We start from the raw sequence: 18,408 nt of genomic DNA, 5'->3' as shown, positions 1-18,408 counted from the left end.
GGACTTTGTCTCTGCGAGCGGTCGCGTACTCGTCGGCGCAATTCCCGACGTCGCCGCAGTGCTTGAATCGCACAAAACGCACCCGGACACCGCAAATTGAAAAGTGGTACGATGTCGGCCGGGGCCGCATAGCTCCATATAATAGCAGCGATAAGTACCCAGACCTCCATGGGGCCTTACTCGTGGCCGCCAGCGGCAATTAGCGCCGAAAGAAATTCCTCATTTTTGCTTTTCAAGCGGTGTTTCCACCTCTCGCGTGCACCACGGTGCCCCAGCTCACCGATTCAAGGCAAACGTGCGAGCCGCTTTCGGTATTTCCACGAAAAAGTCTCGCTGAACGTCGCTTGCGCGCGCCGCCCCGGCTGACGCAGTTTCGGACTTTGTCAACACGGGCGCTCGCCGCTTTGTCAGCGCCATCTCTGAACTCTGCGCCCCGTTTGAACGGCTACTAGCGTTCTGGAAAGCGTCCGTCCGAATTGATACACCGCTTTGGCCTCGGTAGCGCTGCGATTTATGCTCCAAATTTGCGTGAAACGCTGCTTGCGCGTCCCGCCCCGGCTGATGCGATTTCATATTTTGTAGCTGCAGGCGGGCTGTAGCTATAAAATTTGTGTGAATGCATCTGCGCGAAGCAAGTGCCCCGCTTGGTCCTCTTGCGGCATTTAATGTGAGTGTAATTCTTTCAGTTAATATGCAATACGAAGCCTCGAGCCACTTGGTATTATTGGAGGGACAGTGAGACCAATTTTGTTAAGAAATTGTTTAGAAACGATGAGGACGTGCACCTTCCAGCCATCTGCCTTCCCCATCAAAAAGTGTCCTTGCTGCGCGTAATTGGAACAAACGCTTTTCCGGGTGCATTTCAATGCAAACACACCTGTTTCTTTGCGTAAAAAAAACAGATAATACTGGGGTTTTGCGTGCCAAAACCGCGGTCTGATTATGAGGCACACCGTAGTGGACAACTCCGAAATAAATTAGACTATATGGGGTTCTTAAACGTGCTCCTAAACCTTAGTGCACGGTTTATTTATTTATTTTTTTTTTCATTTCGCCCCCATCGAAAAGCGGCTGCCGTGGCTGGGATTCGATCCCATGACCTCGCGCTCAGTAGCCAAACGCTATACCTACTGAGCAAACACGGCTGGTTTGTTTCTTTGTGTACTTGCTTTTGTTAGCTGTCTTTTTTTTCAGTTTAGTTGTAACTGCTTTGCTGTTTATTCACTGTCAGAGACAAGGTTTAATAAAGCAAGCCACTTTTTGTTTCTTCTTTTTTTTGTATTTCTTGCCAAGAGGTTCGAGCTGTTTTTATTCCCCGGCCGCCACTGTCATCATGAAATCGAGTGTTACCTTGCGCCGTCTAGGTTTTTTACGCAATGGCGACGGACTTCGCGCTTGCTATTTCCGTAGATAGGTGGCGGTAACGTGTTTTCGCATCCATATCAACAGTCACTGGCCACCGCTGGTATTATTTAAACAAGTGTTCCAGCTTTCTTACGCTATGACGCACTTCGGCGTTCTTATTTCCGTACATCCATGACGTGATTTTGACTCTTTCAGTGTGGGCGCTCCTGTGTGTGTGTGCGCGCGCGTGCCTGCTTGCGTACGTGCGTGCGTGTATATACGTACATACATACATTTATACAGGCTTTTTATGTGACTAGAACCGATGATTTTATTGACAGCGGGCAGCCACAACTCAATGAAACCAATGACATATGTTTTGCTGTCATGTGACGCTCCTTATGGTAAGTTTTATGTTGCGCCTAATTAGTTAATCAATAAGGATTAATTGCGGGACATGTTTATTATTCACTTTAGGGCCAATTACGTTTCGTTTCGTTCTTGAGGGCATTTTAAAACGACCGATCTATTTTTTTTTTTTTTTTTTTTGCAGCAACACACATCCAGTGTGGTGAATTATTCCGGCGTTTATTGAAAGCCCGCGAAATGTGAAATAACCCCACGTGACTGAGCTTATGTGCTACTCTATTGCGTGCACACACACACAGTCACTCACACACGCATATATATATATACAGCGGGTCTCAGTGAACACTTTCAAAAACTCCTAAGGGTTGCCTGTGGCAGAATGCCCAAGTCTAGTTCATGAGCTGGTCTGCTCTAAGTGGCGGACATTACTTGCACAAGCAATTGAAATGCTTAGCCGAATAATAATGAAACAGTCACTAATTAGGTTAACTAATTACCTGATGGACCACGTTGGAATGTACAAATTGTAGCCGTGGAGTTTGCAAGGCGGATCCACTCGAAACGAATTCTCGGGATGACAACAGTTTCGAGATATTGATGTAGATAATAATGAAAGCAGCTCTCGCGTGCACCACGGTGCCCCGGCTCACCGATTCAAGGAAAACGTGAGAGCCGCTTTTGATATTACCACGGACAAGTTGCACGGAACGTCGCTTGCACGCGCCGCCCGGCTAATGTTGTTTAGGACTTTGTCAACACGGGCGCTCGCCGCTTTGTCAGCGCCATCTCTTAACTGTGCGCCCTGTTTGAACGGCTACTAGCGTTCTGGAAAGCGTCCGTCCGAATTGATACACCACTTTGGCCTCGGTAGCGCTGCGATTTATGCTTCAAATTTGCGTGAAACGCTGCTTGCGCGTCCTGCCCCTGCTGATGCGATTTCGGATTTTGTAGCTGCATGCGGGCTATAGCTATAAAATTTGGGCGAATGCACCTGCGCGAAGCAAGTGCCCCGCTTGGTCCTTTTGCGGCATTTAACGTGAGTGTAATTCTTTCAGTTAATATGCAATACGAAGCCTCGAGCCACTTGGTATTATTGGAGGGACAGTGAGACCAATTTTGTTTAGAAATTGTTTAGAAACGATGAGGACGTGTACCTTCAAGCCATCTGCCTTCCCCATCATAAAGCTCCTTGCTGCGCGTAATTGGAACAAACGCTTTTTCGGGCGCCCTTCAATGCAAACACACCTGTTTCTTTGCGTAAAAAAACATATAATACTGGGGTTTTGCGAGCCAAAACCGCGGTCTGATTATGAGGCACGCGGTAGTGGACAACTCCGAAATAAATTAGACTACCTGGGGTTCTTTAACGTGCTCCTAAACCTTAGTGCACGGTTTATTTTTTTTTCTGCCCCAACGAAAAGCGGCTGCCGTGGCTGGGATTCGATCCCATGACCTCGCGCTCAGTAGCCAAACGCTATACCCACTGAGCAAACACGGCTGGTTTGTTTCTTTGTGTACTTGCTTTTGTTAGCTGTCTTTTTTTTTTCAGTTTAGTTGTAACTGCTTTGCTGTTTATTCACTGTCATATACAAGGTTTAATAAAGCAAGCCACTTTTTGTTTCTTCTTTTTTTTGTATTTCTTGCCAAGAGCTTCGAGCTGTTTTTATTCCCCGGCCGCCACTGTCATCATGAAATCGAGTGTTACCTTGCGCCGTCTAGGTTTTTTACGCAATGGCGACGGACTTCGCGCTTGCTATTTCCGTAGATAGGTGGCGGTAACGTGTTTTCGCATCCATATCAACAGTCACTGGCCACCGCTGGTATTATTTAAACAAGTGTTCCAGCTTTCTTACGCTATGACGCACTTCGGCGTTCTTATTTCCGTACATCCATGACGTGATTTTCACTCTTTCAGTGTGGGCGCTCCCGTGTGTGTGTGCGCGCGCGCGTGCGTGCTTGCGTACGTGCGTGCGTGTATATACGTACATACATACATTTATACAGGATTTTTATGTGACTAGAACCGATGATTTTATTGACAGCGGGCAGCCACAACTCAATGACACCAATGACATATGTTTTGCTGTCATGTGACGCTCCTTATGTTAAGTTTTATGTTGCGCCTAATTAGTTAATCAATAAGGATTATTTGCGGAAAATGTTTATTATTCACTTTAGGGCCACTTACGTTTCATTTCGTTCTTGAGGGCATTTTAAAACGACCCATCTATTTTTTTTTTTTTTTTTGCAGCAACACACATCCAGTGTGGTGAATTATTCCGGCGTTTATTGAAAGCCCGCGAAATGTGAAATAACCCCACGTGACTGAGCTTATGTGCTACTCTATTGCGTGCACACACACACAGTCACTCACACACGCATATATATATATATATATATATATATACAGCGGGCTTCAGTGAACACTTTCAAAAACTCCTAAAGGTTGCCTGTGGCAGAATGCCCAAGTCTAGTTCATGAGCTGGTCTGCTCTAAGTGGCGGACATTACTTGCACAAGCAATTGAAATGCTTAGCCGAATAATAATGAAACAGTCACTAATTAGGTTAACTAATTACCTGATGGACCACGTTGGAATGTACAAATTGTAGCCGTGGAGTTTGCAAGGCGGATCCACTCGAAACGAATTCTCGGGATGACAACAGTTTCGAGATATTGATGTAGATAATAATGAAAGCAGCTCTCGCGTGCACCACGGTGCCCCGGCTCACCGATTCAAGGAAAACGTGAGAGCCGCTTTTGATATTACCACGGACAAGTTGCACGGAACGTCGCTTGCACGCGCCGCCCGGCTAATGTTGTTTAGGACTTTCTCAACACGGGCGCTCGCCGCTTTGTCAGCGCCATCTCTTAACTGTGCGCCCTGTTTGAACGGCTACTAGCGTTCTGGAAAGCGTCCGTCCGAATTGATACACCACTTTGGCCTCGGTAGCGCTGCGATTTATGCTTCAAATTTGCGTGAAACGCTGCTTGCGCGTCCCGCCCCTGCTGATGCGATTTCGGATTTTGTAGCTGCATGCGGGCTATAGCTATAAAATTTGGGCGAATGCACCTGCGCGAAGCAAGTGCCCCGCTTGGTCCTTTTGCGGCATTTAACGTGAGTGTAATTCTTTCAGTTAATATGCAATACGAAGCCTCGAGCCACTTGGTATTATTGGAGGGACAGTGAGACCAATTTTGTTTAGAAATTGTTTAGAAACGATGAGGACGTGCACCTTCCAGCCATCTGCCTTCCCCATCATAAAGCGTCCTTGCTGCGCGTAATTGGAACAAACGCTTTTTCGGGCGCCCTTCAATGCAAACACACCTGTTTCTTTGCGTAAAAAACAGATAATACTGGGGTTTTGCGTGCCAAAACCGCGGTCTGATTATGAGGCACGCCGTAGTGGACAACTCCGAAATAAATTAGACTACCTGGGGTTCTTTAACGTGCTCCTAAACCTTAGTGCACGGTTTATTTTTTTTTTCTGCCCCAACGAAAAGCGGCTGCCGTGGCTGGGATTCGATCCCATGACCTCGCGCTCAGCAGCCAAACGCTATACCCTCTGAGCAAACACGGCTGGTTTGTTTCTTTGTGTACTTGCTTTTGTTAGCTGTCTTTTTTTCAGTTTAGTTGTAACTGCTTTGCTGTTTATTCACTGTCATATACAAGGTTTAATAAAGCAAGCCACTTTTTGTTTCTTCTTTTTTTTTGTATTTCTTGCCAAGAGGTTCGAGCTGTTTTTATTCCCCGGCCGCCACTGTCATCATGAAATCGAGTGTTACCTTGCGCCGTCTAGGTTTTTTACGCAATGGCGACGGACTTCGCGCTTGCTATTTCCGTAGATAGGTGGCGGTAACGTGTTTTCGCATCCATATCAACAGTCACTGGCCACCGCTGGTATTATTTAAACAAGTGTTCCAGCTTTCTTACGCTATGACGCGCTTCGGCGTTCTTATTTCCATACATCCATGACGTGATTTTCACTCTTTCAGTGTGGGCGCTCCTGTGTGTGTGTGCGCGCGCGCGTGCGTGCTTGCGTACGTGCGTGCGTGTATATACGTACATACATACATTTTTACAGGATTTTTATGTGACTAGAACCGATGATTTTATTGACAGCGGGCAGCCACAACTCAATGAAACCAATAACATATGTTTTGCTGTCATGTGACGCTCCTTATGTTAAGTTTTATGTTGCGCCTAATTAGTTAATCAATAAGGATTATTTGCGGAAAATGTTTATTATTCACTTTAGGGCCACTTACGTTTCATTTCGTTCTTGAGGGCATTTTAAAACGACCCATCTATTTTTTTTTTTTGCAGCAACACACATCCAGTGTGGTGAATTATTCCGGCGTTTATTGAAAGCCCGCGAAATGTGAAATAACCCCACGTGACTGAGCTTATGTGCTACTCTATTGCGTGCACACACACACAGTCACTCACACACGCATATATATATATATATATATATATATATATATATATATATATATATATATATACAGCGGGCTTCAGTGAACACTTTCAAAAACTCCTAAAGGTTGCCTGTGGCAGAATGCCCAAGTCTAGTTCATGAGCTGGTCTGCTCTAAGTGGCGGACATTACTTGCACAAGCAATTGAAATGCTTAGCCGAATAATAATGAAACAGTCACTAATTAGGTTAACTAATTACCTGATGGACCACGTTGAAATGTACAAATTGTAGCCGTGGAGTTTGCAAGGCGGATCCACTCGAAACGAATTCTCGGGATGACAACAGTTTCGAGATATTGATGTAGATAATAATGAAAGCAGCTCTCGCGTGCACCACGGTGCCCCGGCTCACCGATTCAAGGAAAACGTGAGAGCCGCTTTTGATATTACCACGGACAAGTTGCACGGAACGTCGCTTGCACGCGCCGCCCGGCTAATGTTGTTTAGGACTTTCTCAACACGGGCGCTCGCCGCTTTGTCAGCGCCATCTCTTAACTGTGCGCCCTGTTTGAACGGCTACTAGCGTTCTGGAAAGCGTCCGTCCGAATTGATACACCACTTTGGCCTCGGTAGCGCTGCGATTTATGCTTCAAATTTGCGTGAAACGCTGCTTGCGCGTCCCGCCCCTGCTGATGCGATTTCGGATTTTGTAGCTGCATGCGGGCTATAGCTATAAAATTTGGGCGAATGCACCTGCGCGAAGCAAGTGCCCCGCTTGGTCCTTTTGCGGCATTTAACGTGAGTGTAATTCTTTCAGTTAATATGCAATACGAAGCCTCGAGCCACTTGGTATTATTGGAGGGACAGTGAGACCAATTTTGTTTAGAAATTGTTTAGAAACGATGAGGACGTGCACCTTCCAGCCATCTGCCTTCCCCATCATAAAGCGTCCTTGCTGCGCGTAATTGGAACAAACGCTTTTTCGGGCGCCCTTCAATGCAAACACACCTGTTTCTTTGCGTAAAAAAAAACAGATAATACTGGGGTTTTGCGTGCCAAAACCGCGGTCTGATTATGAGGCACGCCGTAGTGGACAACTCCGAAATAAATTAGACTACCTGGGGTTCTTTAACGTGCTCCTAAACCTTAGTGCACGGTTTATTTTTTTTTCTGCCCCAACGAAAAGCGGCTGCCGTGGCTGGGATTCGATCCCATGACCTCGCGCTCAGCAGCCAAACGCTATACCCTCTGAGCAAACACGGCTGGTTTGTTTCTTTGTGTACTTGCTTTTGTTAGCTGTCTTTTTTTTTCAGTTTAGTTGTAACTGCTTTGCTGTTTATTCACTGTCATATACAAGGTTTAATAAAGCAAGCCACTTTTTGTTTCTTCTTTTTTTTGTATTTCTTGCCAAGAGGTTCGAGCTGTTTTTATTCCCCGGCCGCCACTGTCATCATGAAATCGAGTGTTACCTTGCGCCGTCTAGGTTTTTTACGCAATGGCGACGGACTTCGCGCTTGCTATTTCCGTAGATAGGTGGCGGTAACGTGTTTTCGCATCCATATCAACAGTCACTGGCCACCGCTGGTATTATTTAAACAAGTGTTCCAGCTTTCTTACGCTATGACGCGCTTCGGCGTTCTTATTTCCATACATCCATGACGTGATTTTCACTCTTTCAGTGTGGGCGCTCCTGTGTGTGTGTGCGCGCGCGCGTGCGTGCTTGCGTACGTGCGTGCGTGTATATACGTACATACATACATTTTTACAGGATTTTTATGTGACTAGAACCGATGATTTTATTGACAGCGGGCAGCCACAACTCAATGAAACCAATAACATATGTTTTGCTGTCATGTGACGCTCCTTATGTTAAGTTTTATGTTGCGCCTAATTAGTTAATCAATAAGGATTATTTGCGGAAAATGTTTATTATTCACTTTAGGGCCACTTACGTTTCATTTCGTTCTTGAGGGCATTTTAAAACGACCCATCTATTTTTTTTTTGCAGCAACACACATCCAGTGTGGTGAATTATTCCGGCGTTTATTGAAAGCCCGCGAAATGTGAAATAACCCCACGTGACTGAGCTTATGTGCTACTCTATTGCGTGCACACACACACAGTCACTCACACACGCATATATATATATATATATATATATATATATATATATATATATATATATACAGCGGGCTTCAGTGAACACTTTCAAAAACTCCTAAAGGTTGCCTGTGGCAGAATGCCCAAGTCTAGTTCATGAGCTGGTCTGCTCTAAGTGGCGGACATTACTTGCACAAGCAATTGAAATGCTTAGCCGAATAATAATGAACCAGTCACTAATTAGGTTAACTAATTCCCTGATGGACCACGTTGGAATGTACAAATTGTAGCCGTGGAGTTTGCAAGGCGGATCCACTCGAAACGAATTCTCGGGATGACAACAGTTTCGAGATATTGATGTAGATAATAATGAAAGCAGCTCTCGCGTGCACCACGGTGCCCCGGCTCACCGATTCAAGGAAAACGTGAGAGCCGCTTTTGATATTACACTCTTAAAAAAAACGTTGGCATAACCACTAACCAAGTTAGTAAGTGCATGTATTTACTAGCTTCGCGTGTATTTTACTACCTTCGTGCTTGCTCACTACTAGCCAGCAGTTAGTAAAGCTAGTAAATGCTGCCGTTACTAGCCAGAAAGGGTTTCTTAGTGTTTTCTACTAGCTAACTACTAAGTCACTACTAGCTGTGCATGTAGGGTTGCCAACTCTCGAGTGGACGAAGTCGCGACGAGGGGATTGCGGGGGAGGGTGACGAGGGAAGGGAGGGGCGGCTGGCGACGGCTGACCCAGGAGCCGCCACTTTGTGCGCGCCACAAATGTCAACTAATTTTCTTGTTGTTGTTGTGCTTCCGTAGCGCGATTTAAAACAACAAAGACGCAGTGTCGTTTTCTAACACGCGTACGAGTACGGATAGTGGTTTCAGTGAAGGGTTAGGGCCTACAACAGAACAATAACTGAGACAAAAACAAAACTGCCTGTGTGTTTATGAAAATTCAACAAAACACAAAAAGAAGCATGCGAAGACGAACTGTCAGGCATTATGAAAAGGAGATCCGGTCTTTTTATTGTTATCCAGGAGGAAAACGAAGCGTAAGTCAAGACACGGAACATTCACTCAAAAGTTGGGACTTTCACACTAAATTTGGGACGATTGGCAACCGTAGTTGCGAGGTGCTTTGGCGACGGCATGTTTCTAATTAATAAAAAATCGTTATTAGAGTTAGAACTAGAGTTTTTGGTGCTCCGGGAAAGCCCGCGAAATTCAAAAGCAAGTGCGTGTTAGCGCCCTATTTCAGCGATCCCAGACGACCGATCAAGAAACGAAATCCGCTTGTCTCTGCAGTTCTGTCCGGGACGGGCTCGGCGTTTCCGGTGACCGCAAGGTATGCGCCACGAACTGCTGACGCGTCCTGAAAAGCAAGCGGGCGCCCATGCAGAGTGAACGGCGGTAGTGAACGTGTGTCGCGCTTAGACGTGACGCGGCATAAACATATCATTCGCTCCACTTGTGGAATGAAGCTCGAACGCGCAGGGGAAAAAAACCCGGAAAGAAGAGGTAAAAAAGAAAAAAAATGTCTGGTTTGAGTAACTGCTGAACGCAGAACTGTAATCGGGAAGGAAAATGCAATTGTCAGGTTCTTCTATCCGTTCGCGATCATATCTTACCAGCGAGAATTGCTGGCGCGTACCTTGCGGCCATCGGAAACGCCGAGCCCGTCCCAGACAGCACTGCAGAGACAAGCGGATTTCGTTTCTTGATCGGTCGTCTGGGAGCGCTGAAAAGGGCGCTAACACGCACTTGTTTTTGAATTTCGCGGGCTTTCTTTAAAAGCAATTAGAAGAAGCTCCATCAATGGTACTTAGTTGCAAACACTTCAGTCGGCCATTTTTAAGTGTGATCTACAACTTTCGTATTGGCACTTTCTTGGTGAAGACAATATTTAAAAGTTAGGCAATTAGTTAATACTAATTAATTGAGTTTTCAAAACGAGAAAAATACCACAGACTAGGACACGTGAACTTCAACACCGCTGAGTTGGTTTGAGCTTCCTAGCACACTCCATTGTTTTTAAAACATTGGCTACATTTAGCTCCCTGTTTAGCACCCTGTATACAAAGTTTATATGAAAATATCTATGAAGTGGCATATAACCTTTGTATGCTAACCAAGTATGTCCATCTCTCTTTTGCGTAATGAAAACCTATTTTCCTCCAATGCACCTGAACGTACAATGTCAGTTCGCAGGCATCTCTAAAGCTCACCAATCTGTATATTGAATGACAAATTATATTTAACGGATTCTTTGATTGACTTTAATTTCTTTGATTTGATCGGCATTATGTTCCACTGGGTTATTCTTAGGAACTCCTCTTGAATGGGTGCCCACTACCTACAATTTCTACATAAAACATGAATATATAATGACAGCTCACATATATCAAAGCATACCACTAAAGAACACCAATTTGTGATCTGTTAATAAAATGGTTAAGGTTGAAGACTGGGCGTGTTGTTATAGCATACTAGAGGTTGGATTGCGCAAGATTTTGTCGAGACACAGAAGCAGTCGCCGGACAGCTTGGAATATCTTTAAGAAATGCAAGATTGTAAGCAAAGATGGCAGGCAAATGACGCGAGAGATAATCGAAGCTGCTGAGATTGCACGTGTGGGAAGTACGTGCGTAAGCATGCCATCCATCTCCCTTAGTGCAAAAGAGATTTCCTTACGTGCTAATCAGAAATTTTGTACCCTCGTTCCTTTTTTTGCGATGTTGAGTCCAGCAAAAATGAACATGTGACAAAGCCGGCTTGGTATTGGTGGATGGCCCTGTTTGTAAAGTTTTTGTCACTCTCCCCCTTTGAGTATCTTCCTGTATTTATTCCGCTGACAAGGGAATAAATCGATAGTTGCAAGTAGCGCTCTGTGGTGTGTCTCGTCAAAATGTTGCGCAATCTAACCTCTAGTATAATAAAATGGTTCTTTTTATTTCAAGAATTCTTTGATTTACTTTACTCTCTGATTTAGCCGTTCAGTATGTGCCACTGGGGTGTGCCCATTCTTGGTCGATCCTCCAGAATGGGTATGTCCCACTGTAACACTAGAAGTACAACATCCCTAAATGTTGCTTGATACCAGTCATACGTTTCTCTGCATACACCTGTCATTACCATTCTTCCCTCGACAAGCATCATACATCGCCGTTGTCCTTGTGACATTGTGTATATGCCTTGCACTGTGTATCCGCCTGATACAGTTATTGCATTTCGGCATAGCTTGTAAGTGATGTAATGCACATGTATAAAAATTGGATGCTAATAAGGTTTCCACCTTTGTGGAGGATAAGCATAAGCATTTCATGGAATTGCATATTGCATAGCATGAAGTAAAAGAAAATCGTATGCATTGCTGTTAAATGAAAAGAATTCACCCACTTCACCAAAGCTTCGCTTCACAGTGATTCCAGCACGAGTGCTGGATCCGGAATTACTTTTATTGCTCACATCATGTTGTATCATCCATGCGCCAAGTTTCGTATCTAAACATAATAGTGATGATGACTTTGGCTGGCTGTGAGCGCTTGAAAGAATATTCGCTTAGACATATTGCCATATGATCCGCTTAAATGGAATCCATTGACTTCACCACAAACTTTGAGTCTGTATTTATTAACATACTGGTAGCTGAGCAGGTTTCTAGCAAATGGGTGTGCTCTGCATGCTGGCTACCTCAGCTCTGCAATTACAACATGCCCTCTAAATATGTTAATCTAAAAGGTAAATAGAGATACCTTTAACTAAATTACAGGCAATTATCACACAAGCTTCCATATCTTCCATTGCAATGAATCTTTGGCAGCAGATTTATCATTTAGGAAAATTATAACTGCGCTAAAACGAGACACGAGAACGAAGTGGACAGTCCTGTCCACTTCGTTCTCGTGTCTCGTTTTAGCGCAGTTATAATTTTCCTAAATGTCTTACCAACTAGCCCCCATCAAACGCTTCTAGAATTATCATGTTGTCTCGGAATTCCTTATTTTCACGGTTTGATAGAGTCATCGCTGAAACACTGGGTATACTGCAGGTGCTTCAGGAATGAATGTTCATGATTGCTAAACACAGTACAGTTGAGATAAAGCGATGGTGTTTTAACAAAAGAATTATGCATGGTTGATGAACATCAAGATGCTGTCAGACAATTACTAATTGATTAAGTAGTGAACTAATTCTATGAGATATTGAACGGGAATAGGGTACACATTGTAATTACAAGATTTTAAATTTGCTAACCTTAATAAGCACGCCTATTTGCTAACAGTCACAAGACTATACTCGTGGACCATGTTCTATGGCAATAAAGGAAAAGTTATGAAGGTAATCAAGAACACACAATTAAGAGCGCTTGCAGAATAAGTTCCATATTCATTCTCATGTGCGTTAGTTTAAGCTGGGAAAGAAAAAAACAGTGTATCATAACTGTTGCATGACTACATAACCAGAGTATAACGCAACCTAATACCACATCACTGCTGCTGTGGTAGCGAGCTAAAGCCGAACCAGCATAATCATATACTAGCCTCTGCCACCCTTAGGTCACAAGATTTACACATCAGTCACTCTAAGGTACCATAAACAAATATCAATCAACTATGCCAAAGATAAATTAATCAAGCATCTTCCAACTTCACACAACCAAAGCATTATTATTCAGGCTCTCATTTGTGTGAGAAAGCATTCAACAATAATGAGTTTATTTAATCATTGCAAGACAACACATGGTTTTTCTGACAAAAATAATCTTGCTATATGAAACAGAATACACACAACTGTAACAGTGTCTCTGTGTGGCTCACAAAACTGAAATGAAGTTATATAAAGAAAAATTTGAATAAAACTTGCAGTCAACAACCTGTATGTTTTAAACAGCCAAATCAATCACTTTACTAAACATAGCCACAATCCCAACCAATATGCACTAGGGAAGCTCCAGAAACCGTACTGCTCTGGTAGTTCCGTGTTAAAGTTTGTGTTATTATAACAGCACCGCTGACATGAGCAACAACCCAGATAAGGCTGCAGATAAGCGAAATGTTTGTTCCCTTTTGCACCTAACAATAAAAGTTTACCTTAATTCTAAACCTAATGGGACTCTAGACAAATGAAAAAAAAAAGCAAAAACTTATGCTCCCCTCATTAAAGCATCGCAGCTGACATGAGAAACTAAAAGAAAACTAGAGATAAGCGATGCACTACATAACTAAACCCTGACTACAATTTAGAGAAATTAAAAATAATGTTCCTGCCCTTTCCCGCTCGCTAGCTTTTTTGGGCTGGTCCCATCAAACAATGCCACCACTGAGATAACAGGGAGTTCGCTTGAGCACACCATGTCACGGATGACAGCTGAACGAAGGCGTCTCTCCTGTTCCCTGTGCAAAGCGACTGGCATTGAACATCTCATTGCTGCCTCACATTTGGTGGCACATGGAGGCACCGCTTGGGTGCAGTTTCGGCACAATGATGCATTTTGGAGCAGAATGGCACAGGAAAAGCAGACTGGCAAAGCATGGTGTAAATGGTGCAGCACCTGCACCCCCAGTAACAACGGTGTGGTTGTTAGATGGAATGTGGTGCCCTATAATAATATCCATAATTCCACCTGCAATGACCGACATTACTTCAGTCTATTGGCATTACTTCTGGTTTCAGCATCAATTCGCATCCCGAATACAAGTCAAGCACTTGATAAGATGGCAGCTCAAGTGGCTTTACAGCTCTCTGTTCTGCTGTCTTAGTCACCAGGTATGACCAACGATGTCTTTGAAATGCCATGGTTTTCAAAACATTTACAACAATGAAAAGAGTGCCACAGTACATGTACAGACCAGCGATCTGTCCAAAACGAGGCAGTTGGCACTTTTCCAGAATGACGACATCCAGTACTCTGTACGTGGAATGCTGGACAGTGGCCGTACCAACTTCCCCAATAGGCACATCAAGGCCAAACACTTGTTGGAGACATGGAACTAACTGGTCATATTTAATCAGCTTTGCTTTTGTCGTTCTGATAGTTTTCTTCAACTGAATGTTCGTGAACTCAAAGCTTTGAAGCAGCTGGTGTCGCTCAGCAACAGACTTAGAAATGTTCTTGAAGTTCTGATTGCGAGATGCAACAGATTTAATGTACTGGTGCTTAGCTTCGTAACGCATACACCAGTACTGCTTGAGCGGACCAAGTTGGTTGATGAGCCTTGGATAATGTATTAAAAAATGGAGCTTTGGCGTGATTTTCGAAGGGTAGACATGAGAAAATGAAGACAAGAAGTACTTTATCTCATCTTGAAGCCAGACAAGATGGTCTCTTGGAATCTCATCCGAGAATACTAAATCTACAATTCTTCTGAGTCTCAAGTACACATCCCGGTGCTCATTGTCTTCCAGTACAGTATCTGCATATATAAGTGAAAGAAACCTGAACAGGCACCATTTTTGGGATGCTGTACCTTTGCAGCCATTCACCCCGTTCACAAAACCTCTGTCCAAAGCTTCGGGCTTATTTTTCCTGTCGTGGTAGCCATACCGGAATGATGCCACCCTTTCTAGGTCACAATATGCAAGGACATTAGACGTAATCAGTCCCCGCAACACTTCTCTAAGGACATGAGGAATGGAACCTTCGAGGAGGTCATGCATAATGTCAGGAGGAAGTTGCAAAGTTACATCAAAGTACCCAAGAGAATTTAGTGGTGACTCGCACCTTACACCATAAAGGGCTGTACTTAATGGTTTGTTTACATTTGCAGTGTGAAGGTGGCTATTGTGCAGGGCTACATCTCGTATTTGAACATCCTTTTCATGGAAAATGGCTTGGAACTCTTTGGATGCAGCAGTACAAAATCGGCATGGATGCCCTCTGCTAAAGCAGCATGTGAAACCACCCAATCTATTCATTGACAGGTTGTCACCACAGAATGCAACAAGGACACCGCAGATTCTCACTGTGGCAGCACCCTGTCTACTGATGAAGCCAGTTTTTTGCAATGCTGACACATCACGCAACAGTGGCTCTAGAACTGCTTCGATTCCGTGCTCCACAACAATCTTGTAGCGTGCAATAACTGCAACATGGATGGTGCAAAGCTGTGACCTGTAGCAAGCATGCAAGTTCAGTACACTGAAGTACACAACAAGAAGCTTGTGGATGCCACGTTTAGAACCAAGAGGATTAACAATCTCTATCTCATCACTGTACAGCACTAAGAACAAAGTGTACTGTGATCCATTCTGCAGAATTGCTGAAATTTTTTCCTTGTACATGAGTCCATCACAAAAATTGCGCAGCATTGCCGATTCCTGTTGAGTTGAGATGCTGTGATCCAGCGAATTACAAAAATTCTCAGACATCATCAAATTCTGCAGCACACTGATAATGGGTACATACTGAAAAGTGGTTCCATCGCGCAATGCATGTTCCTCTGGTTTCACATAGCACAAGTGATTCCTCGCGAACTGCTCCCTCTGATATTTTGATGACGCTCCTTCGAAGACATCGTCGAAGAACTCTGGAGAAAGAAGTCTGTCGATCTCAGTATTTTCTTCTGGTCCAGCAGCAACGTGGTATTTAATCTTCTCAGCCAGCAAGCGTAACATATCCATAAATGTCACCTTAAAATCACTGAATATCTCTTCCGTCGTTGAATGTGGTAGTTTGTGGACTTCTGCTATTCTGAAAAAAAGTAGACACAGCTGCTTCTTCACTTGTTGTTTGAAGTCGTCTGTCGTCTTGTTCGTTCCTGAACTGAACCTCCCATCTTCCTCGGTATCAGTAATCGGCGCGTCATCGCTGAATGACTCAACGTTGTCAAAAGTATCTTGCAGAACGTCACTATCACCGTTCGCAGTAGCTCCCGCAGACGATCCATCACAGTGGCCTGGCGCAACATCGGTGGGTTGCTCGCTACTTTGTGCACTGTCAAAAGTACCTTCGATGTTCTGGACTTGCGCTGCAGACCCAAGCTCCATGTAGTTTCTGTGCTGTCGGTAGAGATGTTTTCGATACGACTCGAAGTTCCGATATGTCGCTGGGCAGCCTTTGACGCCGCATGTAACAGAGAAGTTGTATTCATGACGATGGTCTCTCAGGTGCCAGACGATCGTGCTGAGCTTTGCCGCTGAAAACGGACAGCGAGGGCATGCGTGCAACATCTTAACACACTTAAACGTGACAACAGTTCATACTGGGGGACCGCATTATTAAATCGTGAACGCTGGCGAAAATTATACTGACTCACTCAGCACAAAGCAAAAACGTGCGAAGTCGCGCGTGGCCTGCAACATCTTGGATTCTGGATTGGTTTGAAATAGTTTTTTTACTTACTTTTTACAAATCGACGGCGTCTTCGTAGTTATTGCACTTTATCTCAAAGGCCATGCTTTTGTGTACTGACGGTACAAGAAGCAAAGCGTAAAACGATTCACTGTTGGCAGCAAGAACTTAATAAATTAGTATATATATATCAAAAACATAAGCCTGCCAAGAATAATACGCAGATGTTGCGCTGTAATTATTGTGTTAATAAACTTACACAATTATTGTGAGTAGTGAACGTAGCCTCCGAGAAACGTAGCCGCAGCGCGGCGACCCGATGCAACACCCGCAACACCCAAAACCCTGATGGTGGCGCTTGCCAACACACCATTTCAAAAAGGTGCTTGTGCCATTTATCCAGGTTGAGACAGCTATCGCAGACGCGCGGTAATTTTCAGCGTGACGGCGTGGTCTACCATGTGGTTTACTGTCGTTTACAGTCGGTGCACGTTGTCGTGTTTTCTTTGTTAACTTTCGTGCCGAAGCTGAAGCGTGCCGATGTCTTCGGCTCCTGTGCAATGCCTTGTTCTCTGGAACCAGCGCAAAAAGGTGATGCAACTCAGTGGCAAGAACCAAAAAGCGGATTTGATTTCTGCTTTGTTAAGCAGCGACTTTCGGGATGCAGCTGATTGTGAGAGGATTGAGGTAAGCTACCTATTCTAATATTTCCTTGCAACTCGAGCGTTAGCAAAGCGTTATCCCAGAGGTGTTCAGGCGACCTTGCTGGCATAGAGAAATGCATAGAAGCATGCGCAATCTTGTGTAACATAAAGTATGAGAAGAAAGGGAACCGAGGGGCCAGATTTATACTAATCATATCAGAGGAAGCCAGCACTTAAAAGACGGCATTTTGTATTGTCACTCCATTGTGAACAAGGGACGTACGAGTCCTGAAACGTCCTTTTTAAACTTTTTTTTTGCGAGGGTTCCGACATCGATTCGTATTTGAAACATCAAATATTCGCCGAGCCCTCTATTCATAATGCAGCCATTTTTGGTGACTGGTGAAATTGCTGCTTCTCTGCCATATTTGACCACGATCAATCTGCGAGCTTTAATATATATATATATAGTTTTTCAACCGCCATATCTTCCATAGGACCATTCAAATTACCCTTGTGCCGAAATTTGCCTTTGTACCTTTCATTTGCGATGCATGTTTACATCTCAATGAATTTGCCTCCCTTGCACATTTCATAAAAGATGCTCGTAGCCAATTGGTTGTGCTTGTATTCACATCTGCCAGCTAGAATTTAGGTGTCATTGTTCAACCTCCCCTGATCTTAGATGCGCATTCTCTCCGTTTGCTGTCCTGAACTGCCTGAATGACAGTTTCCCAGGCAGGCCAGGACAGCAGATCAAGGAGACTGTTTCTCTAAATGTCTCTTCGCCACCTTTATCATATCTCCATACTGCCTATTGAAGGGTATGGATACTACCGCTTTTGCTTCATGCATTTGAAATTAGGTGGTCTTATTGTCACAATTGGGCAAAAGATGCTTGTTGGTGGCCTCACTGACTGGTGGTATGCATGCCTGTTTTAATTTTTGACAGGTGTACAACAGTCGGTTTGACACATTTGTGGACATAGAAGACGACCACACCTTTTGTGATGGAGATAGGATCCAACTTGTGGCTCCACAGCACACAAAGTAAGTAGTTAAGCTATAATGTTTTGTATGCCTTATTTTATTATCAGTACACATTGCATGCCATTTACATTAATTCTATTTTTATGCATGTTCTTCAGCAAAGAGGTAGAGTACCAGGATCATGGAACGAACGAAAATGAAGGAGATGTGCTGACAAACAATGATGAAAGCGACGTAATGTCAGCTGCAAGCA

This window comes from Dermacentor silvarum, chromosome 4 (genome assembly GCF_013339745.2).
Source record: "Dermacentor silvarum isolate Dsil-2018 chromosome 4, BIME_Dsil_1.4, whole genome shotgun sequence".
Lineage (NCBI taxonomy): Eukaryota > Metazoa > Arthropoda > Arachnida > Ixodida > Ixodidae > Dermacentor > Dermacentor silvarum.
This window is presented reverse-complemented; position numbering follows the sequence as displayed.